Genomic DNA, 20,309 nt, shown 5'->3' with positions numbered 1-20,309 from the left:
CCTTCCTGCACAAAAACAATCACTACAGGCATTTTCCTCTTTCAATGCGTGCTGTAGAATGCCGCACGCATTGAAAGAAGATAAAACGAGGAGAAATGAAAACATTCCTCTTCCTTACGCCTAGTGGCATAGAATTCAGGCGCATTTCCAGATTTACCATTCCTCGTAAATCTGGAAATGTGTCTTGTTCCACGGGTGTTTCATGGGAACACCCACAGCAACACCTATGGCATGCCCCTTTCACGCAAAGTGCTGCGTGTAAAGGGGGCATATTTACAGGACAGGAAAAGCCAAGCAGGGTTGCTTTTCCTGTCCTTGTAAATATGGAGCAGTAACATGCGCCACCAGTACATCACAAAAAGTGACGTACTGGTGGCGCAGGGGGCTTGTATTTCTGCCCCATAGTGATTATGCCCATGATCACAGGATGTTTGAGCCTCCCACCAAACTGGAACCTGGTTCCCCATCTTCAAAGTCGGCAGGCCTAGCCGTTAAGACACACCTACTCCTCGTAGATCCCTAATCTCTGGAAAAAGCTTAAAATAAAATAAACAGTAAAATATGAACATAATAAAGAAAATACAGACTCCAACAAAGATTGAAACCAAGCCACAGCAAGTGAACCCATCCACTCAATGCTTCAAGATCACAGGGCTCATTTTTAATCTAATTTGCTGTTGCTAAGCCTCATGTACGTCCTAAATGCGTCCTCTGATACTGCCTTTAGAAATTGTTACATTTAGGCTTGGATGATTCTATATTAGAATTAACAGGATTATATTCCTACACTTTTATTACTCTCCTTGTCGTGAGGCTACAGAGCTGTAAATATTTTGCGTAGAAGCCAATCCAAAGGCTCTTTAGAAATCTGCACAGTGGAGGACTGACGGGACTCTGAGTGCTCCTCTAGTGGTCATTTTATGGAACGATCAGCAAAAGAAAATGCAGGTTTATAAAATGGGCCCTCAGGGGGAGCGGTGCGAGCCATCTCCTCCTGGGGATATTCGCGCACGTGGAATCGGTCCACACGCTAATTGGATGAGGAAGCGATAGGCAGGGTAGCGCGCGCTAGGGATTGCGTAGGTGCGTAGGCAGGACAGTTAGAAGCGCGAGTGAGGAGAGGGCGGCAAGGTGCGTTTATTCACGCGAAATCCCACCCACCCAACATAAATAAATAAATAAATAAATTAACAAACAAACAAACTCTATGAAGTTTTTCTATATTTGCCACTTCAAGACAGGATATTCCCTAGTAGATGTTTAGAGGCGTAAAATCCGGGGGAGGAGAAGTCTAGAGCGGGCTTGTCCAGTCATTAGTGGGGGGTAGGGGGCGTTTATAGAGAACAATTGAGGGGAAGAATGTAAAGAAAAATGTTGGGGAAGTTTAATTCAGTATTGTGACACAAGAAAATTATATTGATGGTTTCGGCTGCAATGTTATATATATATTTCCAAATTAAAGATGACAAATGGTTTCGGTTTAATTGCCATATTGCATTATTTAATAAATGGTTATCTGATGGGAATTCATATGTCTTGAATAAAGTGGCCTTTTATGCTATGAAGAATTTGTGTGGTCTTGATTATATGGGCAATATACAGATAATATATCTCGGAATCGTGATGTCTTCCATGTTGTAAAACGAAGGGCAACAAACTAAAAAAAAATCAGAGGTGAAGGTCTGGCTTTACTATCTAGGGGAAAATGCTGGATTTTAGACCATAGTGTTGTTTATTGGGTATATCCATTGTTCTCCACTTGCAGTGTGTGACTGTATCCCCATGGAATCTTGTTATGTGTTCTCTGTAGAAACTCTGGTGGTTCTTTACTTGACAGTTTGGTTTGAGCTGTTGATGGCTGGGGTTAATAAACCGGACCTGCTTTCAAATAACAGCATGATTTTGTCTTATTTACACTAAGGATACCACATTTATTTGGTGGCGAGTGACGGAGGTATTTCTCCCCTCAACATCCAGAGCCTGTTTCAAAATTATTTGGATCGCTTTCTGCGGAATTCCTATTTTAATAGGATCGCTTCCCAAGAATAGATCTCCTCCAGCAGCAGTTCGTGATGCTGAAGAGGAGGTGGACAGTATTCTTCTCCAGCGGCTGTTTGCGGTGTGCTCGGAACATCGTTGTGAGGTGAGGAGATTTGAGGGAGGAGTCTCATTTTGCGTTTCACCGTGTCATAGGAGAAACAGGCAGTGAGAAGCGTTGGAACACATCCGCGTTTCAGCTGGGGATAAGAGTCCATTTTGTTGCTGGAACGCATCAAAGAGTTACGTGCGACGTTAGGCGGATATCTCAAAGGTTTGAAGGAAGCGTCAGCACGTTCGGCGGACATTTTGTATCTTTGGGGTGGATTGCTTTGCTTAACATTGTAATCACATTTATCCGATGTTCGGCTGTGTTCATTGCATCTGTTTTGAATTTTAAGAAAATCAACGCGGAAAAGGATATTGTTCGCATCTGTAACTGTTGGTTTTAGCATCGACACTCTTGTATATCTGCATTTGGGACATCATTTAAAGAATTTGTGAATAGCTAGTCACTGAGGTACTGAAGATTGTGTACGAAGGAGGAGTTTACTAGTGCACAGTTTGTGACTTATTTATATATTATATAATGCTCTAGTTTATCTGCATATATTTCAGATTTTTTTTTTTAAAGTGTGTTGCAGGTATAATTTGGTAAAACATTTTTTTAGGTATTCAACATGCATAATGTGACTCAGCCACCTTTCTTTTTAACAAGTCCAGGTGAACCCACCATAACACTCAACTAGTGTTGGCCATAAAGGGTAATGGACAGGAGGTGGCAGTGAGATTCCAAAGCGGGATGAATGCCATCGGTGAGTGGATGGCAAAAAATTGCCTGAAGCTCAACTCCGATAAAACGGAGGTGGTTATCTATGGTAACCTTATGCCAGCTTGGTCTGCAGCCTGGTGGCCATCGGCTTTAGGAACCCCTCCCTGCCCCACCGTTAAGGTCAGAAACCTAGGAGTGACATTCGATGACCAGCTCAACTTCATGGCCCACGCAAATAAGGTGGCAGCTAACGCCCATTTTAAGCTTAAAATGATAAGAAAAATCACACCGTTCCTACCAGATTCAGCAGCCAAGACGCTAGTCACCTCCCTGGTCCTACCATCGCTAGATTACTGCAATGGTCTTCTGCTTAATGCACAAAACAGAGTTACCAAAAAATTACAGACCGTGCAGAACGCAGCGGCACGCGTGCTGTCCAAAAAACCTAAATTCGCACCCATCTCGGACACTCTAAAAAGTTACCACTGGTTAACTATCCAAAATAGGGCAAAATTCAAATCATTGTGCATAGTCTACAAAACCCTGCAGGACCAAGGCCCGCGTTTTCTCAAAGAGCAACTAATTCCCTACAATCCGTCCAGAACACTTCAATCTACCTCACTTAACCAATTAGTGGTCCAACGCAGCAGAACAGTTTCTTGGGGTGACCGCCGCTTTTCTATCGCGGCCCCTCAACTCTGGAACACCCTACCAAACCACATAAAAACAAGTTCCTCACTGCTTCAGTTTAGGAAAAAACTGAAAACATGGTTATTTAATCAGTAAATCAAGCTTCTAATCATACTGATCAGGGAGAGGCATCATTGCATATTAGCGCCGAGACGCCCACGGGTAATTGTACGCGCTCTATAAGTGTCATTAATAAAAAAAAATTAATAAAAATAAAGTGGCAAAAGTGGAAGAAGATTTTTAATAACTATGCACATGTTTGTGGAACTAATTTAGGTGCGGAGCGAAAGCATTCTTTATTGATGCACTGTTTAGGGGGTGAGGGTCAAGGAGTTCTTGAGCACTTGCCAGAGCTCAGTGCTGCTGACCAGAGAACTTAAAACGACTATGAAATGATCATATTGCAGTTGGATTGACATTATTTGCCACATTTGAGTACAATTATGGCGAGGTATCATTTTGGTGTACGAGAGTAGAAAAAAGATGAATCTATTGAGGAGTTTGTCACAGCTTTGAGGAAACTTGCTTCATCATGTAAATCTGGTGGTGCTATTGAAGAAAGAAGAAGGGATCAATTTGTCTTGAAATCTGCTCATGACAAAATAAAAGAGGAATTATGGCTGAAGGATGATCCTCCCTTGGATGAGGTTTTAGCCATTGCAAAACATGTGGAGCATATGATGAAATGTGTGGAAGAATTGAGTACTGTAAAAAAAAAATTAAAGCTGAGGATCGAAGTGATGTGGAAGAGGTGGTTTGTCTTGATAAAAATAAGTCAACTGTTGACAGTGATAGAGACAAATCTTCATGTCCCAATTAAGGTGTCTCCTCGTTGGACAACAGCTCCTCCTGTTTCAGATGTGGCATGAAAGGTCATAGAGCCAATGCACCGTGTTGCCCTGATCTTTGTTTTAATTGCAGCACGTGTGGAAGGAAAGGACACTTTGCTAAATGTTGCAAAAGTAAAGTTAAAAAAAAGGAACAAACTCAGATAAAAAATCAGCCACAAGTGAACGAAATATTATATCAAATGGGTGAGCAGGAAACCAAACATCCCTCTCATGTGGTCACTATTGATGGGTGGAGCTTGAGTTCTTGTTCACATCTCACCATGATTAACAAAGACATTTATGATCAGCATTTTAAAGATAGAGTTTCTCTCTTAAAGAGTGATGTTTCACCTGTGGGCTATGGAGGTTTGCCCATAAGAATGTTTGGTTATTTTGAAGCTTGTATTGGACAAAGTGAACATATGATTGCTGGCAAAATTTATGTGACAAAGCAAGGGGATGCACTAATAGGGTGACCTCATCAATGTTTGCTTGGGGTTCTTTTGAATCTTGATTCTGTACCTCAAGTTCAAGTTGTTGATGATTCTGTCTCTGCCATAGCTGAAAGATTTGCTGATGTTTTTAGTGATGAACTTGGGTGTTTAATCTCTTCACTGCGGCGGCAATTCCGCCGCAACGCTAAGGGGGTGGGGTGGCAGCACGGCGCTCGCGTACTCGTGACGGAATCGCTCCATCACGAGACGCGGTTACGCTATGCTTATGACGGAGTGGTTCCATCACGGCCCCGCGCGCTTTTAAGAACGCTCACGCAGGTGCGGAATCGCTGCCGCGCAGGCGCTCCGAGCGGGCCGTGACGGAACCGCTCCGTCATCAGCACAGCGTGGCCGAGTCTGATGACGGAGCGGTTCCGTCACCAGCAGGGGAGGGGTTAAAAGAGTACAAACATCATATTTAATTAAGAGAAGGAGCTGTTCCTGTTGTTGCAAAAGTTAGGAGAGTCCCTTTGAATGAACAACCGGGAGTTCAAAAAGAGATTGAACGATTGATTGACATGGGAGTCATTGAGTCTGTTGAGGCGACTGAGTGGTTGGCTCCCATAGTCGTTGCCAAGAAGGCCAATGGCGAGTTACACCTCTGCATTGACTTACATTCGCTTAATAAAGAGGTAATTGTGGACAGGTTTCCTCTGCCTAATATTGATGAGATGATTTGCACTTTGGTGGGTGCCAACTACTTTACTACACTGGATCGTGCCTCCGCCTACCATCAGGTGGAGTTGGGTGAATTTTCACAGAATCTGACAGCCTTTGTGATGCCAATGGGAACTTTTAAATGTCACAGGATGCCCATTGGGCTAGTCTCTGCCGCATCTGTTTTTCAACGGATAATGTCCAATGTTCTTAACGGTGTGTCAGGGGGGAAGTGCTCTCAAGATTTGTTGATTTATGGTAGCACAAAGGTGCAGAATTTTTCTAGAGTATCTGCTGTTATAGAACGTCTTAGGAAGGCAGGGTTGACCCTCAAGAAGGAGAAATGCAAGTTTGCTGTGGGGGAAGTGAATTACCTGGGTCATTGTATCACTGGACATAGTGTTTTTCCAAAAAAAGATTTAGTAGAATCCATTGTGAAGATCTGTGTGCCTTCCAACAAAGAAGAGTTGCTCTCTTTTCTTGCAATGGTGGAGTTGTTATAGTAAGTTCATTCCGGGATATGCTGATAAGACTATGTCTTATGAAACTTACTGGCAAATGTGTGGTTTTTAAATGGAGTGATGAGTGTGCCAAGGAATTTGTCTCCATCGAAGAGGAATTACTGAAAGCTCCCTGTTTACAAACATTTGTGCCAAGTGAAGAACCTCGTATCTTGACGGAGGCTAGTGCAAAAGGATTAGGAGCTGTATTACTTCAAAAAAATCATGGAGTAGAACATTTGATTGCTTGTGTGTCTAGGTCCCTGAGGGGATCTGAGCTTAACTACTCTGCAATTTAGAAGGAGGCTTTGGCTATCTTTTGGGCACTAAAGAAATTCAGAAACTTGATTTGGGGTACTAAAGTGAAGGTTCTGTCAGACCACAAACCTCTTAAGGAGGTTTCTGGGAAAAAAGGATTAGACTCTATCTCTTCTCGGATCAAAAAATGTTTTTTTTCAATTCAGGGGTTTGATTTTGATGTACACTATATCCCAGGTGTTATTAACAAGTCATCTGATTGTTTATCTCGGTTGGTCGATGTTGATGTGGTGGATCTAGATGATGTGAGTCTTGTGGATGACTTTGTCAATGTTTGTGAAGTCACATTGGGTGCTGTGGAGGAATCAGAGTGGTAAACTGAAAGTGGAAAATATCATGAAATCATCAAAGTGATGGATTTGCTTAAGTTGGGTAAAAACAAGCATCTTGAGAAGCCTTGGTCTTTAGTTGGTGAAGAATTGTCAGTTATGGATGGCATCCTTACTAGGGGAACTAAAAGTGTTCCTCCTTTGGGCGTGCGTAATAAATTACTTAGCCATACACACACAGGGCATCTTGGAATTGTCAAGACTATAGAGTATTTGAGAATGCAATTTTGGTGGCCAGGAATGGACAAAGAGATTGAAAGAATTGTTCGTAATTGTATGGAGTGTTGTTGTAGTGATAAGATACTCAAAACTAAACAGATGTCTATGGTGTGCAGGAAATTACCAGATTATCCCTGGGATGAGGTAGACATTGATATAGTTGGACCTCTACATAGCATGTCTGACACTCCTTATTTAATTGTGCTTCTGGATTTGTATTCCAGATGGAGTGAAGTAAGTTCAGTCAGGGATATCTCTTCAGCTAGTGCCAAGAAGTTTCTGGTAGAAGTTTTTAAGAGAGAGCATTTACCTAATTGTATTCTCTCTGATAATGGTCCTCAGTTTTGTTCATCTGAATTTCAGTCTTTCATTAAAGAGTGTGGCATAAAATACAAATGCAGTTCTGTGTATCACCCAGAAACTAATGGACCTGTAGAAAGGGTTAACAAAACTCTTAAGGAGATATACAATTAGCCCGAATCAATAATTTAAACTGGAAAGTTATTCTACAAGATAGGATCACAGCTTACCGTATGTCTCCCCACATGACTGCAGGATATTCGCCCTTTGAGTTCAAGGGAAAATCTTTGAATTCTAAGCTCTGTCCTGGGTCAATGAGTGTTGACAAAGGTTTTAAAGACAATCATTTGAGTGGCTGGAGACGTAGGGAGTATGATAAGCAATTATCAAGGAAATTATTCTTTGATAAAAGAGTGTTCAGAATAATGATTTGAGTGTTGGGGATTATGTTAAGATTAGGGCGCCTGTTGGATGTCAACCCTGGTCTACGTTTACAAAAGTGAGGAGAGTTATTAAGATCTTAAAAAATGCTGTTAAGACTGAGTATGGAAGGATTTAGAATAAGAGTCGCGTTGGTGTTAGTTTATTCTGATTCTAATTCTGTCAGCTCTAACTTCAGTCCCTCTTCTTCTGTTTCCGATTCTTTAGGTCCTGGGAAGCTTGAATCCGGTCCAGGGAAGGCATGGCTTGGCAGTGCGGGCTAGACTGTTCCCATGAGGCACAGGGTCAGACTGATTTGCATATGGCCATGTCTGAACTGGGGTGGGAGAGTGGGCTAAAGAAGGGTGATGGATCAAACCCAGATCTGTGGACTGGGTGTGAGTGTTTGATTGGTTCAGATGCTCCGTCCATCACCACCCCCTTTTGAACCGCTTTGTTCGCCATAAGTTTGGCGGGGTATGCTCCAACGTGAGTCCCTAGCTCACTTTGCCACTGGATTCAAGCAAGCCTGGCTGAAGACGGCTGTAATGCCAGAAACCGGTCCTGGGAAGCTTGAATCCGATCCAGGGTAGGCATGGCTTGGCAGTTCGGGCTGGACTGTTCGCATGAGGCACAGGGTCAGACTGATTTGCATATGGCCATGTCTGAACTGGGGTGGCAGAGTGGCCTAAAGAACGGTGATGGATTAAATCCAGATCTGTGGACTGGGTGTGAGTGTGTGATTGGTTCAGATGCTCCGTCCATCACCACCCACTTTTGTACTGCTTTGAAATAACAGCATGACTTAGTCTTATTTACACTACGGATACCACACAGTGTTAGTTTAAAGGAGGTGATACGAGACCCCCCAAGTTGGGAACTTAGTATAAAGCTCAGTATCTTTTACATAGCTGCTATTCTATGCAAAATTGATTTAAGTGAGTGAACATCAAAATAAAATGATAATATTCATGGTATTGATTTTAGAAATATTGAAAGATAGGAGCCCAGACACTTCATGCTCTAATATTGGCAACAGGGGAGTAAAGCACTTGTTTGTGAAACATCAACAGAAAGCTTATGATGGGAAAGCACAGCGTTGGAAAAAATATAACTATTTGGAATTGGTCAGAAATCCTTCCCGCCATTACCACTTCAAGGAGATCAGATAAAAAATGAGTGGAGAAACAAAGCAGTGATGAGGGAAGGAGAGGAGAAGAAACACTATGGTCCCTACTACGATACCGGTCCAACGAGGGTCCGACTGGCATCGTGTTGAATACAGGACCGCCCGACAAGGTGTGAGAGGTCCGGTATTCCTAATTATGATGCAGCCTTCGTCACGGTGGTCGTAAGATTTATTTTTACTATTGTGGCTTGTGCTTCGACTACAGCATAAGAAGCAATAGTAAACATGCACTTTTTATACATCCCTGCACCCTGTGAGGGATGTTTAGGTGGGCACCCCAGGTGCCACCCAGCCATCATAGTGGATGCTGCAGAGGGACAATCACAGGATCCCTGCTAGAGGCCACTAAAGTCCATTTCTGTCTGCCTTTCGCAGAACTGAAGGGACATCGTAATCCCTATAGCCTTGCCTCGGCAGCCTTATTGTCAGTCCCTCAGCCTGCTGCCTCTGACCGCTGGATCGTAATACGGAGGTCAGACTGCAGGGGCAGTTGTCGGTCGGTCCAACCGACATCCTAATGAGGCCCAATCCTAGATTCCAAGAGCTCTCTTTAGACAAGTGTCTAAAGTAGTAATAATTCTATGTTATGACTGCGCACTACGTATCTGAAAGGAGCTTTAGTATGAATTTATTCGTGCTCCACAGGTGTACTCCCTGCACTGAGTATATACTTGAATAGATAAAGGTTGCACCTACACGATCAGTATAGGTGTCTCCTGGGGCACAGAAATGTGCGAAAATTCTACTGATATAAATTCTTCAAAATTGAATCAAAAAGGCTATGCGAATGAGTCTTTAAAGTATTTCAATCATACTTCTTTTTATTTCCACGTAATCTTTCTCAATAGTTCCATGATTAAACGTATATTGTGATGATCAAAAGTAATTTAGATACACATCATTCCATGGTTTGATTTCATAACTTTGTAATCCAATGCATTTCGGCTATAAATGCCTTCATCAGGGAAGTCTACAAGAAAGGAATAAACAAACATTCTAATATTACACCTTTAGAATTCATTGTGTCTGGTATATGCTTACACATTCGTAAATGATCAATTAAACAGTGAAATATTCATGCACTTTAGTATTATCGGTTTCCGTGCAACAGTATTCTAAAATGTAAATAAACCTAATGAAATCAATAAGTGATAACCAGGACATATGTAAACATGTATTCAACCTGTACGCGAGGGGAATTAAACTGGATCAAAATAAGGCTATAACACTGTAGCGTGTATGATTGTCTGGTTCAGATTATTAAGTTTGGCAACATTTCATTAGTGAAATCGTGATCGCCATTGGCATACTATCTGATCTCATTCATTTCATTAGGTTTATTTACATTTTAGAATACTGTTGCACGGAAACCGATAATACTAAAGTGCATGAATTTTTCACTGTTTAATTAATCATTTACGAATATGTAAGCATATACCAGACACAATGAATTCTAAAGGTGGAATATTAGAATGTTTGTTTATTCCTTTCTTGTAGACTTCCCTGATGAAGGCATTTATAGCCGAAATGCATTGGATTACAAAGTTATGAAATCAAACTATGGAATGATGTGTATCTAAATTACTTTTGATCATCACAATATACGTTTAATCATGGAATTATTGAGAAAGATTACGTGGAAATAGAAAGAAGTATGATTGAAATACTTTAAAGACTCATTCTCATAGCCTTTTTGATTCAATTTTGAAGAATTTATATCAGCAGAATTTTCGCACATTTCTGTGCCCCAGGAGAAACCTATACTGATCGTGTAGGTGCAACCTTTATCTAAAGTAGTAATAATCTCATATACCGGTATGGATGTATTTCCCAATGGCAGGAGAACAGTGAAGAAGACTGTAAACTCTACTCATTTAATAGATGGAGAAAAGTTATAACTGGAATAAAGAGCAAAAGAGCAATGGCTAAAGCAGTTTTATATGTACTACACATAAACTAAGTACTACCCTATTAAAAAAATGCCACAGAACTTCATATGGACACAGTAACAAAATTACTATATATCTTCAGATGGTTTTGGGGGTCATTTAGAGGTTGGCAGATGTGGGACTTCACCATACAATAGTGTCTATCTCATCCACCAATATCACATTTACCCACATATTGTAGAAATGGAGGAAATACAGGGATTCCAGAATCAGAGCCACAGACTGATCTAATGACGAAAGCCCTTGACCTGCTGGACAGCCCACCACTCAGCAGCCAAATCAGAGTGACCGTCACTCAAATCTATGTAGAATTGGATGACCATAATTTGTTTTGCTATGTGAGGCATGGCATACCTGGGCAAGAACAACTCACAATGGCCCCCGTGCACAGGAAGAATTCTCCCTGAGATTCATGGCATGAGTTTTCTTTTTCAGAAATAACCCCTCATTATTGGAGTTTGTTAGAGAAAAGAAATACCAATGCTGAGTAGGATGAAAGAAACATAGTGTTGCACTCAACATTATACGTTAGAACCATGCAGTACCAGCTAGGCAGGATCTCTAAAGAGGGTGAGGTGTCATCCACCAGGTGATTGGAAAACTGAGTCTAAGCTGACCTGGTGGACTAGTGAGCCATCTACGAGGGCTTAGAGGCTCCCCTAGGTCTTGAAATATTACTGTCTTTAGAACGAGATTTGGAAAAAACACTAGGGAAGGAGAATACATAAAAAAACTTGATCTAGGGGACTAGTTCCTTAATGGATGAATCTCCCTGAACCACATTGAAAGAGGTAAGGAGGTAAAACATGATGGGGCTGATTTAGAAGATAAATGAAAAGGGTTGGCTTTCAGGACAAAGAAAAGCAGATGCAAACACCTGGAACATCAGTGGAGGGTGGCCCATTGTGCTACAGCTCAAGTGGCATATAACAAAGCACTAAAAGAACTCCATAAATTGATGAGAGAGGCTAGGAGGGACTATATAGCGATGTGCATTAATAATGTAGACAGTTCTGGGAAAGATTAAGGTTGTTAATTCTTTCCTCAAACCACGAGAATTGGAAATCAAAGTACAACCTTCTCTTTCCCTGTGCGAAAAAAATTCGGACTTTTCCGAAATTCAGAAAGTCTATAATTCCTTTTCAGCGTAGCAGAGACTGTTAAATCAGATATGAACAGGAGTAGCAAACTTGAGCTCTCCCTCATGAAATTCTCTCCCATCTCTCAGCAGGAAGTTTTGGCAGAGATCCAGACATGTAAGTCAGGGTCACCGGGGGACCCTTGTCCCCCTCAATTGGGGAAAGAGCTAGTGCACTCTTTTATCTATGTACTGTCTCACATATGGAATACATCTCTCTCTTCTGGCATTTTCCCTGAGATACGGAAACGTCCCATACTCCTCCCCCTCAGGAAAAAACCTAAAGTGGATTCAAGGGAATTGAACAATTACCGACCAATCTCACTGTTACCAGCGCCAGCAAAAATGCTGGAAAAATCGGTGGCGTTCGACACGGTAGACCATTTAATGTTGGTTCAGTTACTCCAGGACATCTGGATTGGGGGCAGTCCTTGCCTGGCGGAAGTCATTCCTCAACAATCGCACACAGAAGGTTGCAGTGCGACCCCATCAGCCTGAACCTAAACATTTATGGTGTGGAGTACCTCAGGGGTCGGCGTTGAGTCAGCTTCTTTTTAATATATATCTGGCTCCGCTGTTCTCACTTATAGCCAACTGGGGAGTGAAGGCGATATCATGTGCCGACGATACTCAGATGGTGTTTTCTTTTAAGGATCTGTCGGAGGATTCCTTCAAGAGTTTTAAGGGCTGTCTGAAATTCATTGCCCTATTGATCAATAACAATAAACTCAAACTCAATGCTGAGAAAACGGAAGTGCTGTTTGTCGGAAAGGACTTGCCACCAATATCATATCTGTGGTGGCCAGTGGAAATGGGGTCAGCTACCGTCCCAGTAGGTACAGCAAAAAATCTGGGAGTGAAGGTGGAGGAAGATCTTTCTTTCTCTGCCCAAATTTGGCAGGTGACAGCCTCCTGTTTCAGCAAACTGAGAAATCTGCAGAACTTTTTACATCTGCTGCCGGAGGATTTCCGCCGAGTCATAGTCCATGCCACCGTGACATCTAGGCTGGACTATGCCTACTGCATTTATTTGGGCCTGCCAGTGTACCTAGTCAAACAACTACAAATGGTACAGAATGCGGCTGCGAGACTGATGAGCTGTGTACCATTTTGTCATCACATCTCTCCGCATATCAAAGAGCTCCACTGGTTGCCGGTGGCAAGAAGAATTGAGTTTAAGGCCTTGACTTTGGCATTCCGGTCAATCCATGGTATTTGCCTGAGTTACCTGAAACAACGGTTATGGAGCTACAAGCAGAATCGTTTGTTGAGGTCCAATTCTCAAAATCTGCTCTGTACTCCACGAGTTAGAAAAGCCCGGCTAGGCAGTAGATCTTTCACGGTTTGGGCTACCAAGTTATGTAACTCCCTGCCTAACAACATTCACCATATTGAATCAGAGCCACTGTTTAGGAAATGGGCGAAAATGTGGCTTTTCTGCAGAAGCTAATATTCTCAGGGTTTTCTGCTGTTGTGTTCTGCTGTTTGAGGTAGCTGTTTGCCCTCTATAAATGTTGGTAATATTATTATTATTTGTTATTTGTTTTTATCAATTTTATTTATCGATTCTTAGAAATGAAAGTGTAGTGTGCATGAAACAATTTAAAAATGCTTTATTTGTATATAGAACCAGAAACTGTAACATGCTACAATAAACAATGAAGAGCTGTACATTTAAAGGACCAGGTCAGACTGGGACAGGTGCGTTATGAACTGCAAAGCAAATGGGAAAGACATAATAGATGGATAGCAAAAAGGAGTAGTTGAAAAAGAAATAAAGTTACAGCTAGGGCGTTGTTTAGAAAGCACAATGTCTTAGCTATGACACAAGTTATTGAGTATGAAATGAGGAGAGTGAGAGGGTGCTGCTATGATTGGATATCAGATCAGTAAGTGAAATGTGAGGTGCTATTATGATGGGGATGCTATAGAGTTAAAGTATAAGGAAATGAGGGGAAGATGAAGAACAGGTGAACTTGGAGAGGGCATAAGTGGGTGTCAGACAAAGAGATGAGCTTGTTGGGAAAATGGGTAAGAAACTAAGGACCTTATTATGAGTTTGGTGGTCCATGGATTACCATACCGGCGGTGGTGGCCTGACTGCGGAGAGCTTGGTGGTTGGACTGCCGTAATTCGAGTTAGGCGGATTGCCTTTGCGAAGACCGTGGATGAACCACCGAGACAGCCAGCGCACGGTTCGTGGTCGGGGAAAGGCAGCCGCCATAGGCACTGCCCATTTTATGAGTTGCCTTTTCCATGAGCAGAGCGCAGTGGTCCGACCAGCTGCTTCAAGGTGGCAGAAACTAAGGATTTGGGGTGGGTACTCATGTGGATCCCATTCTTCAGGTCCCCTTCACAGCAGAATCCTCACCCCGAGGATTACAACCCTGTTTGGGATGATCTACAGGTGAATTTTTTTCGTACCTTATACCCATTGCAGGGACTGGCCACATATGGGACGAACTCCAGCAAGAGGTAAATGGTATTTTTCTACATGTATCATGCATATGTGTGCATCCGACACATATGCAGACAAAATGCACACACAGGCATCGATATGTATAGAAAAAGTACACATCATTGCCACAAGATCTCCCCATCCACACCGCTGCACCGTGGTCAACTCAAAACACAATATTCTATAGATCTCTAGCACTGTGGGCTACTGGTGGGCGCAAATACGTTTCTAATGCGGTCAGACTACTAAACTTGTAATCAGGCCTTAACCACGGCGGCAATTCCGACACGGTGCGGCCGCTTAGCGTAGTGGGCGGGGCCACGACAGCCAACGGACGTGCGCAGCACTGCGGAGGTAGTGCTCGCGACAGCCGTTGGCCAACGAACGCAGCGAAGGTGTTAAATATGGAAGAGGATGACCCGGAGAAGGCTTATGTAACTGCTTTTTTAGGGTTGAGTTTCTTGCATTCTATGGTGTGGTTTGAGATATACTCACAATTATTGAACAAAATGAAAAGTTTAACAACAAATTAAGAGGTCCATAGTGGCCTGATTTAAAATTTGGTGGGCAGCCCCTTGTACGCCAGGGTGGTGGAGAACATTACCACTTCCACCCTGATGGATCACTGGCTGCCATATTTAGATATCATCACCAGCCCAGTGATGATCTCTGTGTTTTCAGAGGAACCACAGTCACTGCAGTTTCTCTGAAGGAGCTGTATATTTTGTGTACAGCCGCCATTTTTCAGGTGGCTGTGCACCAACCTTCTTTATTTTTACGAAGCAAACTTCCAAGGTGGTATTTTGTTTCTGAAAACCCCCAAAATTAGTCATTTCCACACCCTGTGTGTTTATTGCTAGGGCATGTTTGCTGTCTGGTACCATCAGGCTTTTCCTCATGGTGACAGACTGTCCACTCTAAATAGGGTGAGGAGCTTGATGGCATTACTCTGATGAACACATTTCCATCAGAGTAAGCATTTCAATGACAGAGCCAGCGAGGCACCACTTTTGGAGAAATGACAGACTGCCCGAATGTAAAGAGAACAGACACTGAGGGCCCGATTCTGATCTCGTTAGGAAAGCCCTCAGAATGACTCGGTTTCAGAGAGACTTACAAGCAAATCCTGCTCTGGAAGTCCATGCGACTGATTCCGATGCATTCTTATAGTGACGGCTCGGTTCGCTCGGACTCCCATTAAACTCTATGGGAGCCTATGTACCGAACATGTACACAGGCTCCCGTTGCAAAAAGGGGTGGGTGGGGAAAAGCGTTCACCCTGTGGTGGAAACCGCATGTGCCCGACACACTGTGCATGGTTGAGTAAAGGGGACTCATGGGTACCCCCACAGGTCTGATTCAGAGGGTCCCGGTGAAGGGGGGCCAGCTACGGGCCCCAAATGACCAATACCTGGAGTCTTTTTGATCTGGACAAACCGAATCAGAAAGGCTGTCCACATCATTTATCGCACTTGCTCGCTTGGAAAACCTAGTCCATAGAGCTGTATGAATCAGCTCCGGAGGGCTCTAGCTCTCTGAATGACTTCCGGAACCAATTCAATTAGCGCTAAGGTTTTTCAGGCATTGTACTTGGTCGTTTGGGACCGTGAATGATTCGGTCGGAAACAAGGACTCCGGTTCGGTTTAGGCAATTACAAATCCGATTCGGAGCCCTCCCAAACGAGATCAAAATCGCCCCCTTAGTGTTTTGCAGACAAATTACTCTACCCTTTCTACCAGACTCTAAATAATGTCCTAAGACATGTAACTTCTAAAACAGGTGTACAAAAATATAAAATAATGAATCACATGAATTACAGATGAAAATCGAAAATATTAAGCATAGTTCAAAAGTATAAAAATGTAGGCAATGATGGAGAAGCATTGCCTACAATGTATGTAAAAAAAGGAGTTGTGGATCTTTGCTGAAAGAAGAAGTGCATGATCAGTCATTAACCAGAATTCAGTGTGCTTCATTGAAGACACGTAAAATAGGGGCACATTCAATAATGACTTTAATTATGTCATTTTTAACAGATATAATTACACAGTAAAAACATAGGCCAAGAAGGCAGAATAAAACTGTGCATATCAACAAGTGAGGAAACAGGCTTGTAAGCACATCTACAGTGTAAAATCAGGATACATATATGTGCAAATACATAAGCAATAAGCAACAGTGCATCACAGAAGAAGAGGGAGGTCAGATAAAGGGCACAGTATAGGATGGTAGTAAGAGAATGAATATGTGTGGTTATAGATCTTTACTCAATTGCAATAACAAAGGAGCATGTCTCAGGTGTAAAGGAACGTCGGACTATAATCGCTGTTGATGGCAGACCATGCCTATTTGACTGTATATTCTTTGTGAAATCTTTGGGTTGAAACCTCCCCAAGGTTTTTTTCCTAGTAGTGCATGCACCAACAGATATGTTGAGTTGAGAGGTAAAATACATGCATCACAAAACAAACTTTGTCATGGAATTTGACAGGCTAAAGGGGGAGAGTGCAGTATTTACAAAGTAGGTGACATTGTCAACCTTTATTGGTCGCTGATTTGTCAAGCTCCTGTGTTAAAACATGACTTAGATTGGTGTCATTGTGGAGGTGTGTGAGTAGTAATTTCTCACTTTCCATTTGTGTGCCTCGACTTTATAAACTGGAAGTTTTTAGGGAGGATAAAACAATTGGCAATATACCGTTTGTACTTTTATGCTTGATATGGCTCTTGAAGGACAGGGACGGACAATGCAAAATATAAGTTCTTTAGAAGAGGATGAAAGATGGAAAAGGCATAAAAGTTCACAGTGTTCAGCCACTCAGGATTGGGGGTCCTTCATGTATGAGGAAAAACTCCTTCTACACTTTAGACCTACAGGTTTGAATGAGGACCAAACAGAATCTGAGTTTAGGGATGAATCTTTAGGTGTAATTAGATAATATCAGTTCGATGGTATATAGCAATGTTTTTTTGGCTGGATAGCAGTACAAATGGCTCAGCAGACAAGTTTATCATCTTGTAATGTGAAAATAGAACCTTTAAGAAACAGGGTTTTTTCTTTGAGGTGGATGTGAATCCCTCCCAAGTAATACATCCAGGATGCTGTCAGGTCCAATTCACATGTTCAATAAGTAAACAAGGACTCAGCCTGAGGTAGCTAATACACTGAATTGATAATTTTAACTTAAGGAAATGTGTTTAAAGTATTTCTCAGTAACAAAACAATTAAAATGTCAAAACACAATGCAATAAAAATCCCACAACCAATGTTTAATAATTGAGAAACATTTAATGACAAATATGAAACCAAAATGTAATAAATCAAATAGGAGGAATCAAAGGTATGGCTTTTTCAAGTTTTAGGGCAACAAGCCCTAAAGAAAGCAAAGTGGCAATCAGAAGTCAGTGTTCACAGTTGACTGGGACCTAGCCCCAGTTTAAGGCTCACCACAATGGAGCATAGGTTGGCTACACCAAGCTGTTTTTTCCAGTCAAACTTTTTACCTTCTGACATAGGGACAAATGTAGAGTTTGGCAGAAAGGGTGATCTGTCACAAACATGATGGAGTACTCTGTCCACCAAACCAACAGTTAATCTGCCCTATTTAAGATCAGAAGGATTTCTGTCAATGGAGCCGCTGTTGACTCTGTTGACTGAAAGCTTCTACCAAATTCCAACCAAGCGGAGTCTTTGGAGGAAGTGCATTACTCACTTAGGGTAGATCGTGTGTTGCCTTTTTCTGTCTCTTATCAACAGGTAAGTGCTGATAGTGAGGTACAGAGAACAAAATTAATGACACCCACTCCAAGTGAAAAACTCCTTTGGTGTGGGGGTTATCAGTTATTTGTTTTTCAATACCAAACTCTCACTTTGGGAGTTTAGTTTTGAAAAAACAATTACTTTGCTTAAGGTTGGCTAACTGCCATCAAACCTGAGGGCGGCCATCCACCAAACTTTTTGTGCTTTGACAGGAACTGCCATAATAGGGTTACTATCTAGGTACTAAGATTACTGATGAGATGGCAATGATCTCCAAATTTGGCATACAGTGGAGAATCAAGGTGGTGGACGTAATGTCCTCAGCCACCCTGACGTATTAGATCAGGACTTTTTTTTATAGAAGTTGAAATCGTACCCCGTGGCAAGGTTGCAGGCTGTACCCATTGAAGTCCTCTCAAAGTTGGATAGGCATTGGCTATGGCCTGCTGAAACCATTTGTTTTGATAGGAAAAGTTAAGAATGGGAAAATTCAAATTCCATGCTAGCCGAAGTCCTTCCACTGGTAAAACACTTTTTCAACAAGTTTCAACAAAACAAAGCCAATCCAGACATTGAAAATTCACTCATCAGTAACATTCGAGAGCTGGGGAATAACCCTAAAGCAACACAAGCGCCCAAGATACCCCTACCCCCTTTCTAACAGCTTAGTCCTCTTAAAGGGGGAGGAACCACAAAGTCCCAAGCTAAAAACGTGCCTCCGTGGAGCACGGGCCTCGTCCCAGGAAAAAAAAACAGGACCAAACATCAACTGTAAAAACCAGATACACAAAAGTGGACCCCACTGGAGCAACCAGGACTGGTCATGGATGCCAATGGCACTAAGCCAAAAGAGTTCCTAGAAATGTCGTAAAGATCTCAGCTAGAGAACAAACACAAGACCCACACACGGAAGAAAGAAAGCCGGCAACGATCAAAATATGCTCATGGAACGTACATGGGTTCAGCAGCATGGAGCAGGATCACGAAACTCAATCATTCTTCCGCAAACAGACATAATTCTCTTACAAGAGACCTGGAACTCGATCCATCCTGGAATTCCGGGTACTGACCATCACATACTAGCAGAGAGACAGTCCAACTATGGGCATCCACGAGGAGGCTTATCAACTTACATGTCGCAAACATTTAACTGGGAATCAGAGGAAAAGGACATATGGCTAAACTTTACTTATAAATGTTTACATACACCCCGATCGAAAAGCAAAAAATGAAAAAATGGGAATGCTAACCAAACTAATCAAAACCCTGCAAAAAACCAACAAACAAAGCTTGTTGATAATATCAGGAGACTTCAACTGTAACCTAATGAGCTCTGACAAGGGTAGATCTAATCAGGAGAAAAGAGCAGCGAATGGGCCCAAACAAGCTCCACTGCTTAATTTAAAATCAATGGGCCTAATAATCCTAAACAGCAAAAAAAATGGTTATTCTTTGCCGGTACCTACCTATATGAGCATGACAGTTTGGGGAGACTATGTGAGGAACCTCTGTTTAAAAAAGGAACCACACAGAAACGAAAAGAACCGAGGTCCATCAATCAATACTGAACAAGACAACTTAAAAGCTACACGCGCCAGCAAAAGAACGCATAAAGACATGGACCGCGAAAAAGACGTTTCCCAACAACTTACTCTGACTACACCACCCATTTAAAAAAGCTAATTCAAAAACTCAAAGCAGAGGGGGCTCCTGGACCAAATGGTCTTCCAACCGCAGTATTTAAATACAACGAAGAGTTCTGGGCCGAACATTTAACAGTGCTATTTAATCACATTTTTATAAAAGGAAATATACCTGCTTCTTGGAAAGGAAACATCATCCACCCGATTTACAAGAAAGGAGACCGAAAATATCCGGGGAATTACAGGTTGATTTCCTTAATAGACGTTGAAGCCAAGATCTACGCCTCATGCCTCTTGGAGCAGCTGCAAGATTGGGCAAAATCCAATAACATAATCCCTAGTTTCCCCAAATTGGATTCAGACAAGGGATGGGGACGTTAACAAACCTGACCATCTTGGGACTACTAACGGAGAACGCCCAAAAAAAGAATCACCGTCTATATGGGTGCTTTGTTGAAATAAAAGCAGCCTTTGACCACGTAAGTAGGTCAAGACTTTGGGGAAAGTTAAGAAAATGGGGGCTGCCGTATAACCTATTAAATGTAATAATCGGTCTGTATAGCGACACATGGGCAAAGGTAAAACAAGGGAACGGGTCCAGCCTA

Source organism: Lissotriton helveticus, chromosome 8 (genome assembly GCF_964261635.1).
Source record: "Lissotriton helveticus chromosome 8, aLisHel1.1, whole genome shotgun sequence".
Lineage (NCBI taxonomy): Eukaryota > Metazoa > Chordata > Amphibia > Caudata > Salamandridae > Lissotriton > Lissotriton helveticus.
This window is presented reverse-complemented; position numbering follows the sequence as displayed.